Source organism: Canis lupus, chromosome 33 (assembly GCF_048164855.1).
Source record: "Canis lupus baileyi chromosome 33, mCanLup2.hap1, whole genome shotgun sequence".
In the NCBI taxonomy this organism is placed as follows: domain Eukaryota; kingdom Metazoa; phylum Chordata; class Mammalia; order Carnivora; family Canidae; genus Canis; species Canis lupus.
In genome coordinates, this window is record NC_132870.1 from 38,512,330 (window position 1) to 38,525,857 (window position 13,528).

A 13,528-nucleotide genomic window follows, 5' to 3' on the forward strand; every position below is an offset into this window, starting at 1 on the left:
AGCAATTCCCAATACTTCAGATATGTGCTAAGGAGCCCCCAGATTCATGTTCCCAGTACCTGTGAATATTTTCTCCCCAAAGCTGCAAACTCAAAATTCTACACCCTAGATTTCTATACCTGGAGCAAATGCTTCAAATTTAACGATACAATTTAAATGCAATTGTGTTAGAAAAGCAAACACAGGGCAGCCCGTGGCTCAGTGGTTTAGCGCCGCTTTCAGCCCAGGGCCTGATCCTGGAGACCGAGGATTGAGTCCCATGTCAGACTCCCTGCATGGAGCCTGCTTCTCCCTCTGCCTGTGTCTCTGCCTCTCTCTCTCTCTCTCTCTCTTTCTGTCTCATGAATAAATAAATAAAATCTTAAAAAAAAAGAAAGAAAGAAAGAAAAGAAAAGCAAACACAAACAAACGCTGGTGCCCTTCCTGCCTAAGTCAGACTTGAGTCATTCTCAATTCTTTCTCTTCTTTTAGCTCACAGTGCCCTTTCTAAATATCTCTGTGACTGGTCCCCTTGTCTCTATTCCTACTAATACTGCTTCATCACTTAACATGCCGTAAGCATTTTTTCTCTAAGGATCTCTGTGCTTCCATTCTTATATTCCTTCATTTCTTGCCCCATTTTGCTGCCTAAATTGAAATCTGAATATTTCACTGCTCTAAGATAACACCTTTGCCAGTTCTCCATCTCCTACAAAGAAGTTCACAGTATTGTTCCTTCTTAGAACAAAACATTTGAACCTCATCAGCTCTTCTGTAAAGACTTGACATTTCTGGCCCAACAGAATGACTTGTACATCTAAGAAGTGGACATGCTTTTTCTGACCTTTTGTCTCTTTATACATTTCCACAGCCTGTGTATCTGGTGAATGCACATCTTCCATCAAGACTCAGATCAACTGGATGCCTGCCTTCAGCTCAGGGCATGATCCTGGGATCAAGCCCTGCATTGGGCTCCTTCGTAGGGGAGCCTGCTTCTCCCTCTGCCTATGTCTCTGCCTCTCTCTTTCTATGTCTCTCATGAATAAATAAATAAAATCTTTAAAAAAAAAAAGACTCAGATCAACTTGGGGCACCTGGGTCACGCAGTTGGTTGAGCATCAGACTTAGTTTCTCCTCAGGTCATGATCTCAGCGTCCTGAGATGAAGCTCCACCTTGAGCCCTACCTCGAGCCCCACCTGGGGCTTGTGCTCAGTGTGGAGTCTGCTTGGGATTCTTTCCCTCTTCCTCTCCCTCTCCTTTTAGTCCTCCCTCTGCTCACCTGCTCTCTCTCTCTCAAAGAGAGAAGAAAGAAGAAAGAAAGAAAGAAAGAAAGAAAGAAAGAAAGAAAGAAAGAAAGAAAGAAGAAAGAAAGAAAGAAACAGCTGACAGATCAACTTATACTGTCTTTGAAGCCCCTCAAGCCCTGACACTACTCATAATTAGGCCTTCTCTCCTCTCTGTTATTATACCTTATATAGATATCTTTTTTTGTTATTTTTAAAAAGATTTTATTTATTCACGATAGAGGGAGGCAAAGGCAGAAGGAGAAGCAGGGATATGGGACTCGATCCTAGGATCCTGGGATCACGAGCCGAAGGTAGGCACTTAACTGACTGAGTCACCAGGTTCCCTTAGATATCTTTGTTTTTTTCCATGTATTTCATATATTCTAATTATTTGTCTCTATGTCTTCCCTTTAACATACAGGGAAATCTATGCAGGCAGAAACTATGTATTAATAACCCTAAAATTTCAGTTTTTAAATTTTTACTTCATCTTTTGTAAAGAACAGGGAACATCTGGTATGCACTATCATATAACAAATATTTTTTTTTTATTATTTTTTTTTATTGGTGTTCAATTTACTAACATACAGAATAACACCCAGTGCCCGTCACCCATTCACTCCCACCCCCCGCCCTCCTCCCCTTCTACCACCCCTAGTTCGTTTCCCAGAGTTAGCAGTCTTTACGTTCTGTCTCCCTTTCTGATATTTCCCACACATTTCTTCTCCCTTCCCTTATTTTCCCTTTCACTATTATTTATATTCCCCAAATGAATGAGAACATATAATGTTTGTCCTTCTCCGACTGACTTACTTCACTCAGCATAATACCCTCCAGTTCCATCCACGTTGAAGCAAACGGTGGGTATTTGTCATTTCTAATAGCTGAGTAATATTCCATTGTATACATAAACCACATCTTCTTTATCCATTCATCTTTCGTTGGACACCGAGGCTCCTTCCACAGTTTGGCTATCGTGGCCATTGCTGCTAGAAACATCGGGGTGCAGGTGTCCCGGCGTTTCATTGCATTTGTCTCTTTGGGGTAAATCCCCAACAGTGCAATTGCTGGGTCGTAGGGCAGGTATATTTTTAACTGTTTGAGGAACCTCCACACAGTTTTCCAGAGTGGCTGCACCAGTTCACATTCCCACCAACAGTGTAAGAGGGTTCCCTTTTCTCCGCATCCTCTCCAACATTTGTTGTTTCCTGCCTTGTTAATTTTCCCCATTCTCACTGGTGTGAGGTGGTATCTCATTGTGGTTTTGATTTGTATTTCCCTGATGGCAAGTGATGAAGAGCATTTTCTCATATGCATGTTGGCCATGTCTATGTCTTCCTCTGTGAGATTTCTGTTCATGTCTTTTGCCCATTTCATGATTGGATTGTTTGTTTCTTTGGTGTTGAGTTTAATAAGTTCTTTATAGATCTTGGAAACTAGCCCTTTGTCTGATATGTCATTTGCAAATATCTTCTCCCATTCTGTAGGTTGTCTTTGAGTTTTGTTGACTGTATCCTTTGCTGTGCAAAAGCTTCTTATCTTGATGAAGTCCCAATAGTTCATTTTTGCTTTTGTTTCTTTTGCCTTCGTGGATGTATCTTGCAAGAAGTTACTATGGCCGAGTTCAAAAAGGGTGTTGCCTGTGTTCTTCTCTAGGATTTTGATGGAATCTTGTCTCACATTTAGATCTTTCATCCATTTTGAGTTTATCTTTGTGTATGGTGAAAGAGAGTGGTCTAGTTTCATTCTTCTGCATGTGGATGTCCAATTTTCCCAGCACCATTTATTGAAGAGACTGTCTTTCTTCCAATGGATAGTCTTTCCTCCTTTATCGAATATTAGTTGCCCATAAAGTTCAGGGTCCACTTCTGGATTCTCTATTCTGTTCCACTGATCTATGTGTCTGTTTTTGTGCCAGTACCACACTGTCTTGATGACCACAGCTTTGTAGTACAACCTGAAATCTGGCATTGTGATGCCCCCAGATATGGTTTTCTTTTTTAAAATTCCCCTGGCTATTCGGGGTCTTTTCTGATTCCACACAAATCTTAAAATAATTTGTTCTAACTCTCTGAAGAAAGTCCATGGTATTTTGATAGGGATTGCATTAAACGTGTATATTGCCCTGGGTAACATTGACATTTTCACAATATTAATTCTGCCAATCCATGAGCATGGAATATTTTTCCATCTCTTTGTGTCTTCCTCAATTTCTTTCAGAAGTGTTCTATAGTTTTGAGGGTATAGATCCTTTACATCTTTGGTTAGGTTTATTCCTAGGTATCTTATGCTTTTGGGTGCAATTGTAAATGGGATTGACTCCTTAATTTCTCTTTCTTCAGTCTCATTGTTAGTGTATAGAAATGCCACTGACTTCTGGGCATTGATTTTGTATCCTGCCACGCTACCGAATTGCTGTATGAGTTCTAGCAATCTTGGGGTGGAGACTTTTGGGTTTTCTATGTAGAGTATCATGTCATCGGCGAAGAGGGAGAGTTTGACTTCTTCTTTGCCAATTTGAATGCCTTTAATGTCTTTTTGTTGTCTGATTGCTGAGGCTAGGACTTCCAGTACTATGTTGAACAGCAGTGGTGAGAGTGGACATCCCTGTCTTGTTCCTGATCTTAGGGGAAAGGCTCCCAGTGCTTCCCCATTGAGAATGATATTTGCTGTGGGCTTTTCATAGATGGCTTTTAAGATGTCGAGGAATGTTCCCTCTATCCCTACACTCTGAAGAGTTTTGATCAGGAATGGATGCTGTATTTTGTCAAATGCTTTCTCTGCATCCAATGAGAGGATCATATGGTTCTTGGTTTTTCTCTTGCTGATATGATGAATCACATTGATTGTTTTACGGGTGTTGAACCAGCCTTGTGTCCCAGGGATAAATCCTACTTGGTCATGGTGAATAATTTTCTTAATGTACTGTTGGATCCTATTGGCCAGTATCTTGTTGAGAATTTTTGCATCCATGTTCATCAGGGATATTGGTCTATAATTCTCCTTTTTGGCGGGGTCTTTGTCTGGCTTTGGAATTAAGGTGATGCTGGCTTCATAGAACGAATTTGGAAGTACTCCATCTCTTTCTATCTTTCCAAACAGCTTTAGGAGAATAGGTATGATTTCTTCTTTAAACGTTTGATAAAATTCTCCTGGGAAGCCATCTGGCCCTGGACTCTTGTGTCTTGGGAGGTTTTTGATGACTGCTTCAGTTTCCTCCCTGGTTATTGGCCTGTTCAGGTTTTCTATTTCTTCCTGTTCCAGTTTTGGTAGTTTGTGGCTTTCCAGGAATGCGTCCATTTCTTCTAGATTGCCTAATTTATTGGCGTATAGCTGTTCATAATATGTTTTTAAAATCGTTTGTATTTCCTTGGTGTTGGTAGTGATCTCTCCTTTCTCATTCATGATTTTATTAATTTGAGTCTTCTCTCTCTTCTTTTTAATAAGGCTGGCTAATGGTTTATCTATCTTATTAATTCTTTCAAAGAACCAACTCCTGGTTCTGTTGATCTGTTCCACAGTTCTTCTGGTCTCGATTTCGTTGAGTTCTGCTCGAATCTTTATTAACTCCCTTCTTCTCTTGGGTGTAGGATCTATTTGCTGTTTTTTCTCTAGCTCCTTTATGTGTAAGGTTAGCTTTTGTATTTGAGTTCTTTCCAGTTTTTGAATGGATGCTTGTATTGCGATGTATTTCCCCCTTAGGACTGCTTTTGCTGCATCCCAAAGATTTTGAACGGTTGTATCTTCATTCTCATTAGTTTCCATGAATCTTTTTAATTCTTCCTTAATTTCCTGGTTGACCCTTTTATCTTTTAGCAGGATGGTCCTTAACCTCCATGTGTTTGAGGTCCTTCCAAACTTCTTGTTGTGATTTAGTTCTAATTTCAAGGCATTATGGTCCGAGAATATGCAGGGGACAATCCCAATCTTTTGGTATCGGTTCAGACCCGATTTGTGACCCAATATGTGGTCTATTCTGGAGAAAGTTCCATGTGCGCTTGAGAAGAATGTGTATTCAGTTGAGTTTGGATGTAAAGTTCTGTAGATATCTGTGAAATCCATCTGGTCCAGTGTATCATTTAAAGCTCTCGTTTCTTTGGAGATGTTTTGCTTAGAAGACCTATCGAGTATAGAAAGAGCTAGATTGAAGTCACCAAGTATAAGTGTATTATTATCTAAGTATTTCTTCACTTTGGTTAATAATTGATTTATATATTTGGCAGCTCCCACATTTGGAGCATATATATTGAGGATTGTTAAGTCCTCTTGTTGAATAGATCCTTTAAGTATGATATAGTGTCCCTCTTCATCTCTCACTACAGTCTTTGGGGTAAATTTTAGTTTATCTGATATAAGGATGGCTACCCCTGCTTTCTTTTGAGGACCATTCGAATGGTAAATGGTTCTCCAACCTTTTATTTTCAGGCTGTAGGTGTCCTTCTGTCTAAAATGAGTCTCTTGTAGACAGCAAATAGATGGGTCCTGCTTTTTTATCCAGTCTGAAACCCTGCGCCTTTTGATGGGGTCATTAAGCCCGTTCACATTCAGAGTTACTATTGAGAGATATGAGTTTAGTGTCATCATGATATCTATTCAGTCTTTGTTTTTGTGGACTGTTCCACTGAACTTCTTCTTAAAGGGGAATTTTAAGAGGCCCCCTTAAAATTTCTTGCAGAGCTGGTTTGGAGGTCACATATTCTTTTAGTTGCTGCCTGTCTTGGAAGCTCTTTATCTCTCCTTCCATTTTGAATGAGAGCCTTGCTGGATAAAGTATTCTTGGTTGCATGTTCTTCTCATTTAGGACCCTGAATATATCCTGCCAGCCCTTTCTGGCCTGCCAGGTCTCTGTGGAGAGGTCTGCTGTTACCCTAATACTCCTCCCCATAAAAGTCAGGGATTTCTTGTCTCTTGCTGTTTTAAGGATCTTCTCTTTATCTTTGGAATTTGCAAGCTTCACAATTAAATGTCGAGGTGTTGAACGGTTTTTATTGATTTTAGGGGGGGATCTCTCTATTTCCTGGATCTGAATGCCTGTTTCCCTTCCCAGATTAGGAAAGTTTTCAGCTAGAATTTGTTCAAATACATATTCTGGCCCTCTGTCCCTTTCGGCGCCCTCGGGAACCCCAATTAAACGTAGGTTTTTCTTCCTCAGGCTGTCGTTTATTTCCCTTAATCTATCTTCATGGTCTTTTAATTGTTTGTCTCTTTTTTCCTCAGTTTCCCTCTTTGCTATCAACTTGTCTTCTAGGTCACTCACTCGTTCTTCCACCTCATTAACCCTCGTCGTTAGGACTTCTAGTTTGGATTGCATCTCATTCAATTGATTTTTAATTTCTGCCTGATTAGCTCTAAATTCTGCAGTCATGAAGTCTCTTGAGTCCTTTATACTTTTTTCTAGAGCCACCAGTAGCTGTATAATAGTGCTTCTGAATTGGCTTTCTGACATTGAATTGTAATCCAGATTTTGTAACTCTGTGGGAGAGAGGACTGTTTCTGATTCTTTCTTTTGAGGTGAGGTTTTCCTTCTAGTCATTTTGCTCAGTGCAGAGTGGCCAAAAGCAAGTTGTATTGGGAAAAAGAGAAAAAGAGAGGAGAGAAAGAAGGAAAGAAAAGAGAAAGAAAAAAAAGGGGAAGAAAAAGAAAAAAAAAACGAAAAAAAAAAAGAAGAAAAAGAAAGAAAAAGAAAGGAGAAAAAAAAGGGGGTGGGGGAAGGAAACAAATCAAAAAGCAAAACAAAACAAAAACAAAAACAAAAACAAAAACAAACAAACAAAAAAAGAACCACCGGGGAGTATCTTCTGATTCTGTGTTCTTTAAGTCCCTTGGCTTCTCCTGGAAGTTGTCCGTCTAGCTGGTGTTCTGGGGGAGGGGCCTGTTGTGCTGATTCTCAGGTGTTAGCAGTTGGGGGAGCTGCTGTGCCCCTGCCTGGTGCAGGGCTCAGTGGGGGTTGTTTACCCCCTGAGGCCGCAGGAGGAACAGCCCCAGTGGCGGGGCAGCTCTGGAAACCTGGATTCAGCTCCGGCAGCAACTCCGTCTGCAGGGCCTGGAGGCTCCGGGGCGGGGCCGCTGATCTGCTCAGCTGGGGCAGGAGCGTCCTCGCTGTCCTGGGCCCTCCCGGCCTCTGCCTGTCCCGGGGGAGGCCGGATCCTGGGCTGTGTCCCGGCGCCCTGTGCTCCGGAGCCTGCGCTGTTGGATTCGCGCTCCCGGGCCGCGCAGCCCCCTCCGCGGAGCCGCCGCCCGAGCCCCTTCAGCTGCTCCGGGTCCCGCCGTGCGCGCTGCAGCCCTTGGGGAGCTCGGCGCATCTCCTGGGCGCGCAGTTGCTGTTACTGTCCCGGGGAGCCCGAGGGCATCCTCGCCCTCCCGGGTCCTGCTCCACCTCCCTGGAGCCTCTTTCTGCCCGGGAAGGTCGGCGCAGCTCCTGCGTCTCCGGGACGGGGCTCTCCTGTCCTGGGGACACTCGCCCCGGCCTCAGCCCGGCTCCTCGCGGCCCCTCCCCCTTGGAGGCCTTTTGTGTCTTTCTTTTTCCCCGTCTTCTACCTTGATAGATGCGCGAACTCTTCTCACTGTAGCATTCCAGCTGGTCTCTCTTTAAATCTCAGGCCGAATTCATAGATTTTCAGGATAATTTGAAGGTTTTCTAGGTAGTTTGGTGGAGACAGGTGATTTGGAGACCCTACTCTTCCGCCATCTTGCTCCTCCCTCCTGTAACTGACATTTAAAGTCTAACAAATATTTTCTAAAATAAACTGTGGAAGTTTAGATTATGAGACAAAACTTTTTTCTAAAGCATAACTATTTTCCTAATATGAGTTACTCACTTATACATTTATTTTTTTAATAGTGAAATATAACACATATACCATAAAATTCACCCTTTTAAAGTATATAATTCAGTGCTTTTAAAATATATTTACAAAGTTATATAATCATCACCACTCTCCAATTCCAGAACATTTCCAATTTTAGAACATTTTCATTATCCCCAAAAGAAATTCTGACTCCCATTAGCAGGTATTCTCCATCTCCACCCTCTCTCCAGGCCAATTAATCTGCTTTCTACCTCTATTTTTTATATTTGCCTAATCTGTATATTTAATATAAATGGAATTATGTAATATCTGGCCTTTTATGCCTGGCTTCTTTCATGCAGCATCATGTTTTTAAGGTTCATCCATGTTGTAGCATATTTTATTACTCTTTATGACTGAATAATGTTCCATTGTATAGATATACCATATTTTGTTTATCCATTCTTTAATTAGTGGATACTTGGGTTTTCTGCTTTGGGGCTATTATGAATGATGCTTTTATGAATGTTCATGCACAAATTTTTGTGTGGGTGGACATATGTTTTCAATTCTCTTAAGTAAATGTTAGAGATGGAATTACTGGGTCATATAATTCTATGTTCTTTGAGGAACTGCCAAATTGTCTTCCAAAGTGACTGCAGTATTTCACATTCCCATGAGCTATAAAGGTTCCAATTTCTTTACATCCTTGCCAACACTTCCATTGTTTGTCTTTTTGATTATAGTCTTCTTGGTGGGTATGAAGTGGCATTGCATTGTAGTTATATAGGGTCTGATATCATCCTCCCATAGAAGGGCTATAAAGATTTCCATTCTATTTAGAAACAATATGTAAATATTTCATTTTATATTACTCTGAAACAAATTGGAGGTAAGACTCTCAGAAGATGGAACTATTCTTCCTACTTATCTAAAATGTTTCATAGGACTCAGCAAATTTTAAATTATTTCTTATTATTCCTAAGATACTTCCAACATTCTTCTGTTTCCCATTCTTGTTTTCTGGCAATATAATACCCTCAAATGCTATTAATTAAGATTTGACTCCTGTTGATTTTGAGGGAAAAATACTTTCTAGTTCCTATCTAGTCTACATGTAAGCATTATATGACTGTTAAGGACTAAGGAAAAAGATAATACATTTAATTTGTCTCCCTTGTGACTCTTGAGGCTTTCTGTCTTATTTTTTTCTTAACTATTCTTTTCTGATTACTAGCAATTACTTTGTTTTTGTCTGCATTTAACCCATTCAACTTACTATTGTTTGAAACTTTTTATAACAGACTGTAAATTCCTTTCTGCTGCACAACATGGGGGTATTCAGCATAGGCAGTGGGTTTTAGAAGTTGAGTAATTTGTTTGAACATGTGGAGTGTGGAGTGACATTTGTTATAGTGGCTGTTCGTACCTTTACACACACATTCCTTTGGTTGAGTGTTACAAATGAGGTGACTGTGATTGTGGCCAGCCCTCCAGTCTCTAGTTGAACAGAGGATTATTCTAATTTATCCAAAAAATGGTGACAGTGATTTGCCCAGATGGATTCCCAAGCTGATAAGATATAGTGAGATGCTGCAGCCATTTTCTGCAGTGTTAGGACTTTTGAGAGACTTCTGTTGACATGTCCCAAATATATTCTCATGGGGTTATTGCTCTATTTTTCCAATGCTTCTAAAAATATTCATCCTATGATCTTGTATTCATGCACTTTAAGTATTTCTCAATTTTGTTTGGAGGCTTTAGCTTAGTCATTGACTAAATGATTTTTTCATTCATTCACAAATTATTCACCTTGGATCCTTGGTGGAGGTGCCTGTGATTTTCATTACTTTTACCACTAAGCCATTATCTCCTCAAAGACTTGTCTGACTTTTCCTTAAACTACCGTGTATTTATATAGCTGTGTATAACCTAATCTACCCATTCCATACAACCAGATATCAGATATTTTAATTTCACTCTCATGTGAGTGCATAGCTGAACATTTAGCTTAAATAGTATTACTTCACCCTCACAAATAGGCACAACTAAACATATAATCACCATATAATTCACCAATAATTACCAGTGAAGCACAATTATTTTATTTTGAGCTAAAGTCAAAAGTAATAAGCAACCATATTTGTCTGTTAATATACAGTGATTTTTAAAAGGAAGGAAAGCAAATTATGTAGAAGAATCATTTGACCTGATAAATGTTTGAAAGTTACTTACCTTAAATATATCTCATCAGTGATGGTGGTCCTGTCTCATTTTTACCTACTAATGCATTTTAAATATAAAGTACTTTATTCTGCTTTCAATTTCTTTGTTACACTGACTTTTCCTAAAAAGAATGTTAATATTTTTCATTGATTCTTAAGATTAATATTGGCAAGCAGCTAACTTCCTATGTTAAAGTATATCTTTCTCACTAGTAAAATTTCTTGTTTTTATTGCTTATGCCTCTAACAAAATTACATTTAATTTATGCCACTAGGAACTCTGAAGATGGGCCATAAAAAATGGTCCTTTCTCTTTGCCCCCAAGAATATAATGCTTATCAAACTAAAACTTTGGCAGATTAAAGAACAGGAATTGACATAGCCATTTGTGTTTAATTCCAGCAACTGGAATTAAAAGAAGTTGAGGGTAGCCCCGGTGGCTCAGTGGTTTAGCGCCGCCTTCGGCCTGGGACGTGATCCTGGAGACCCAGGATGGAGTCCCACATCTGGCTCCCTGCGTGGAGCCTGCTTCTCCCTCTGCCTCTGTCTCTGCCTCTCTCTCTGTCTGTGTCTCTCATGAATAAATAAATAAAATGTTTAAAAAAAAAAGAAGTTGAAGCTCAGAACATATCCCATTTATTATGAAGTTTATATAATGAGGAAATTTGCCACTGCTCTAGTTAGATGTACACCTGCAAAGTCTGGGACTTATAGGAATGTCTGTAAATGGAAGGTATATGGGGAGTTCCCATAGTTACTACAGCATTTGTTTCAATTCAAATGTGTGATTTATCACATACTCACAGTGCATAAACTTGAACGAGTGTGTAGCATGGAGCTTGGATGACATGGTTTTTTGGTTCCAGATGTTTTCAAATCATTCAAATTTGCTTTGAACTAAATGATCCATCCATTTTTTTAGAATTGTTTTTCTTTCATTGCCAGTTGCATCCATTTTCTCTAAGGAAGAAGAAGCATCTTGATCCTCAAATAATTAATTCTTGTTGAATTCTAAACTAGTAGGTCCTATTCTATATCAGATCATCATATCACTTTCAACAACTTTAAAAGTCAAGAGTTTAAAGTTTCTCGCTTCCATTTTTTTGACTTCACTGGCCAAATTCTTCTTATGAAAATGATTTTAGAATCCTAATTTTAGTAGCAATGCCCTTTAGGACAGAGACTGGATGTTGCTAGATGCCTGGCTGTGTTATTGGTCAAGCTACGGAGCCATGTAAAGCCATAGTTTTCCTATATAGAAAATGGGTAATAATAAAATAGGAGAGCCTGCTTACCTGAGAAGAATCGATACTGGAAGAAAAACTCACTTAAAATGAGTATACTTCAAATACCATACATTTTATAGCAAATTATAAGAAGTTTGAAAATTCATCTTTAAAAATTCAAGCTAACCTATCTTATAATGAATTCATTTTAATTCATAGTTTAACATTGCAAAGATATGCTATTTTTTAGCATAATACAGAATGAAGCAGGTATTAATTGTTGGCATAATTTTGCCTGGTAAAATTATATGATAGACAATCTGCACTTCAGACTCAGCATTTATTTATTTATTTATTTATTTATTTATTTATTATTTATTTATTTATTCACGAGAGACACAGAGAGAACGAGAGAGAGGCAGAGACACAGGCAAAGGGAGAAGCAGGCTCCATGCAGGGAGCCTGATGCGGGACTTGATCCCGGGACTCCAGGATCAGGCCCTGGGTTTAAAGCGGTGCTAAACTGCTAGAGCTACCCAGGCTGCCCCAGACTCAGCTCTTAAAGCAGGATCATAATTTTTTGATATTTGATTCTTTCTTTTTTTTTTTTTTGAAAAACATAACCTGCCAACAGTTTGCTGATTTTTTTTTCAGTTGCTAGCTACTCTAAATCCTGCCAAGTCTTCATTTGTTTATGTCTTTGGCTGTGATTTGAACAGTGTTCCAGCATTTTTTTTTTTTATCAATTTCATGAAAACCACATCTCTTCCAAAATCTACAATTATGATTTGTTGTTGATTTTCACTGTGTTTCTGGATGTTTGACTAAAATAACAAGAAATTGAGGGGCAAAATCTTTGTCTCTTGTACTGAGATGCTGGCATTAAATAGAAGTGATGTTTGCTTGAGTGCAATTCATTCTATAAGTGGTCTCTTAGTGAATATTTTGTGTTTAGTGACTTTTACTTTCTCTTAATATTTGGACTCAATAATACTGATAAAAGGGCTCCGTAATGCATCTAATTATATTATTAAAGAATATAAATGTGGGAATATATCTACGACACCTAGCACAGTGCCTGGTATATATTAATCAAACGATACCTATTAATGATTGTTACTCTTATGATAATTTTACAATCATTTTATAACAAAGATAGTTGATTATATATGGTAAGTGTTGGAGATACCCATTTAACGAATGAACTTAGCCATCATTATATATGATTCCCAAACCATTAGGCCAACAGACCACAACTGTGATTGGGGCAACCCATTCCATTTATTTAATTCACCAGAGTTTATTTCCACAAACCAACTGACAAAAAAACCCAAAAAACAAAAAACTTTTTTAGAGACTCTGCAGCCCAATCCATTCATGCTAGTTTTCTCTTCAAAGGAAGGATATAGGAAGTATAGATAGAGAGTTTAGGCTTTTAAGTCAGAAGTTGAGAAGGAACATGATTTTTGGCTGGATTAGTGGCAGAGTGAGAGATCAAGACAGTTATGTCAGCTGCAATTTCCTTTAAACACTTTGTCTCCTTCTTTTCCTTCTTCCTTAGGTTTATCTGGGGTCCTCTTTGAGTTAAGATAGAAATCAAAAGTAAAAGTAGGATCTAATTGTTACAATTTTTATTTGAGATGGTGGAGAAAGGAGACAAAGCCCAGGATAAATGGAAAGATAAATCACCCTGGCTGAGAGCAGGCAGGGCCAAGTTCCCAGGACATGCAGTCAGAATGATCAGGGATGCCTGGGTGGCTCAGTGGTTGAGCGTTTGCTTTCAGCTCAGGGCATGATCCCAAACTCCTGGGATTGAGTCCCGCATTGGTCTCCCTGCATGGAGCTTGCTTCTCCTCCCTCCGCCTATGTCTATATATATGTATATATATATTTGGGTTATCAGATAAGTAGGTACTTTACCTATCTGTTCCAGTGCTTCTTAAAATTAAAGGGCATAAGTATCCCCTGGAGATTTTGCTAAAATGGAGGTTCTGACTCTAGGTCTGGTGAAGGTCTTGTTTGT